This window comes from Stegostoma tigrinum, chromosome 5 (assembly GCF_030684315.1).
Source record: "Stegostoma tigrinum isolate sSteTig4 chromosome 5, sSteTig4.hap1, whole genome shotgun sequence".
In the NCBI taxonomy this organism is placed as follows: Eukaryota; Metazoa; Chordata; class Chondrichthyes; order Orectolobiformes; family Stegostomatidae; genus Stegostoma; species Stegostoma tigrinum.
The window spans coordinates 127,488,219-127,491,889 of record NC_081358.1 but is presented as its reverse complement, the minus strand read 5'-3'; positions in this window follow the sequence as shown (position 1 = coordinate 127,491,889).

Sequence of the window (3,671 nt, the reverse complement as noted above, 5' to 3'; positions counted from 1 at the left end):
GTCGGCCGTGGGCGGGGTTCCGTCGGCCGTGGGCTGTCGAGACATTAACCACCTCAACCTCTCTCACCCACTCCAACCTCTCCCCCGCAGAACGGGCAGCCCTCCGCTCCCTCCGCTCCAACCCCAACCTCACCATCAAACCCGCAGACAAGGGTGGCGCAGTGGTAGTATGGCGTACTGACCTCTACATCGCCGAGGCCAGACGCCAACTCTCCGACACCACCTCCTACCGCCTCCTCGATCATGACCCCACACCCGAGCACCAAACCATCATCTCCAACACCATTCATGACCTCATCACCTCAGGGGACCTCCCACCCACAGCCTCCAACCTCATTGTTCCCCAACCCCGCACAGCCCGTTTCTATCTCCTTCCCAAAATCCACAAACCTGCCTGCCCTGGTCGACCCATCGTCTCAGCCTGCTCCTGCCCCACCGAACTCATCTCCACCTATCTGGACTCCATTTTCTCCCCTTTGGTCCAGGAACTCCCCACCTATGTCCGTGACACCACCCACGCCCTCCACCTCCTCCAGGACTTCCAATTCCCTGGCCCCCAACACCTCATATTCACCATGGACGTCCAGTCCCTGTACACCTGCATTCCGCATGGAGATGGCCTCAAGGCCCTCCGCTTCTTCCTGTCCCGCAGGCCCGACCAGGCCCCCTCCACCGACACTCTCATCCGCCTAGCGGAACTCGTCCTCACACTCAACAACTTCTCTTTTGACTCCTCCCACTTCCTACAGACTAAGGGGGTGGCCATGGGCACCCGCATGGGCCCCAGCTATGCCTGCCTCTTTGTAGGTTACGTGGAACAGTCCATCTTCCGCACCTACACAGGCCCCAAACCCCACCTCTTCCTCCGGTACATTGATGACTGTATCGGCGCCGCCTCTTGCTCCCCAGAGGAGCTCGAACAGTTCATCCACTTCACCAACACCTTCCACCCCAACCTTCAGTTCACCTGGGCCATCTCCAGCACATCCCTCACCTTCCTGGACCTCTCAGTCTCCATCTCAGGCAACCAGCTTGTAACTGATGTCCATTTCAAGCCCACCGACTCCCACAGCTACCTAGAATACACCTCCTCCCACCCACCCTCCTGCAAAAACTCCATCCCCTATTCCCAATTCCTCCGCCTCCGCCGCATCTGCTCCCACGATAAGACATTCCACTCCCGCACATCCCAGATGTCCAAGTTCTTTAAGGACCGCAACTTCCCCCCCACGGTGATTGAGAACGCCCTTGACCGCGTCTCCCGCATTTCCCGCGACACATCCCTCACACCCCGCCCCCGCCACAACCGCCCCAAGAGGATCCCCCTCGTTCTCACACACCACCCTACCAACCTCCGGATACAACGCATTATCCTCCGACACTTCCGCCATTTACAATCCGACCCCACCACCCAAGACATTTTTCCATCCCCACCCCTGTCTGCTTTCCGGAGAGACCACTCTCTCCGTGACTCCCTTGTTCGCTCCACACTGCCCTCCAACCCCACCACACCCGGCACCTTCCCCTGCAACCGCAGGAAATGCTACACTTGTCCCCACACCTCCTCCCTCACCCCCATCCCAGGCCCCAAGATGACATTCCACATTAAGCAGAGGTTCACCTGCACATCTGCCAATGTGGTATACTGCATCCACTGTACCCGGTGCGGCTTTCTCTACATTGGGGAAACCAAGCGGAGGCTTGGGGACCGCTTTGCAGAACACCTCCGCTCAGTTCGCAACAAACAACTGCACCTCCCAGTCGCAAACCATTTCCACTCCCCCTCCCATTCTCTTGATGACATGTCCATCATGGGCCTCCTGCACTGCCACAATGATGCCACCCGAAGGTTGCAGGAACAGCAACTCATATTCCGCCTGGGAACCCTGCAGCCATATGGTATCAATGTGGACTTCACCAGTTTCAAAATCTCCCCTTCCCCCACTGCATCCCTAAACCAGCCCAGTTCATCCCCTCCCCCCACTGCACCACACAACCAGCCCAGCTCTTCCCCCCCACCCACTGCATCCCAAAACCAGTCCAACCTGTCTCTGCCTCCCTAACCGGTTCTTCCTCTCACCCATCCCTTCCTCCCACCCCCAGCCGCACCCCCAGCTACCTACTAACCTCATCCCACCTCCTTGACCTGTCCGTCTTCCCTGGACTGACCTATCCCCTCCCTACCTCCCCACCTACACCCTCTCCACCTATCTTCTTTGCTCTCCATCTTCGGTCCGCCTCCCCCTCTCTCCCTATTTATTCCAGTTCCCTCCCCCCATCCCCCTCTCTGATGAAGGGTCTAGGCCCGAAACGTCAGCTTTTGTGCTCCTGAGATGCTGCTTGGCCTGCTGTGTTCATCCAGCCTCACATTTTATTATCTACTATTTATTTTAATTTAGTAAATTCTCATCAGCAAGCAAACAGCTATGAACTTTCAACATATGGTGTTATTAGTAAGAACTCTTTTAGCACACACACAGGTACAGATAGACAAACAAAGAAAACAAAACACAAGTTGTAAGGGTAGAGGGAAGAAATCTGGAAACCACAGTTCAATAACACAGGCTGAGAATATTCTCCTGGATTGTCAGAATTTTCTGTTCTTCAGTTTCTATTCTGAAGTCCTTTACCTCTTTGGGGAGGAATGGGGCAATTCGTGCACTAACTGCAAAGTCTCTTAATTACTGGTTAAAGGCAACATATTACTGCAACCAGAAGAAGATAAGCTTCAGGTATTTTTACAGCTGAAATGGAGACACAAAATCTGTCCTTCTGGAAGTCTGAATACTTTTCACCATATCATTCACACTGACAAACGGTTCAGTGACCAGAAACCAATCAAAGAGTTGTCTTTGTCTGATGACTTTTGATATTGACAGTGGTTCACAATTATACAAATTGGTCAGCTACTTGTTGCCAGCCAGATCTCAGCCTGCACATAGCCCCTGGGACTAGGCTATCTACAGACAACTTTCCCCTCTGCTCGAACAAAGCAGCAATATCTACAACACACAAAATGAGTTTCAGTAACTTGTTTTTAAAATGGCAATTTTTGCATTTTAGTCTCCAATCTAAAACCATGAAAATAAAAAGATGCATTTTACAGAAGTACATGAAGGTCTTGGAGACAGTTTGCTTGAATGGTTCCAGGGATAACAGCTCCAGTGGTAAAAGTAAATTGCAGGAGTTTGCAACTATTTTCATTCTTGACTGGGAAGCTGAGAGGGCATATCCTAGGAAGGTACAGGGGTTTCATAAGTCTAGGCAAAGTAGGTAATGAGAAACTGATCTCACGCCTTAAAGAATCACGAACAAGAGAGCACAGATTGAAAGTAGTTGATAAAAGAAGCAAAAGCAATGAGAGGGAAAGAGTTCTTCTCATTTTGTTTTTGTAGTTTGGGTCTGGATTGCACTACCTGAGAGGTTTGCAGTGAGGTCAGGGGAATGGTTCAGTTAAAGGATTTGAGAGGGGTTTAGCTTGATTGAAAATGAAATAAAGGTGTAGGGTTACGAGAGATGAGAAGGGAATGGCATTTCCCCTCCCTCCTCTCATTGACATTGAAGGAGCAGGATCTCAGGAGGTGGCAATGGCAGCCCTTTGCCCCGCCCCCTGACATCACGGGAAAGCCCTCTATGCGGATCACCGGGGCGTCTCACCTCTGACCCCGAGC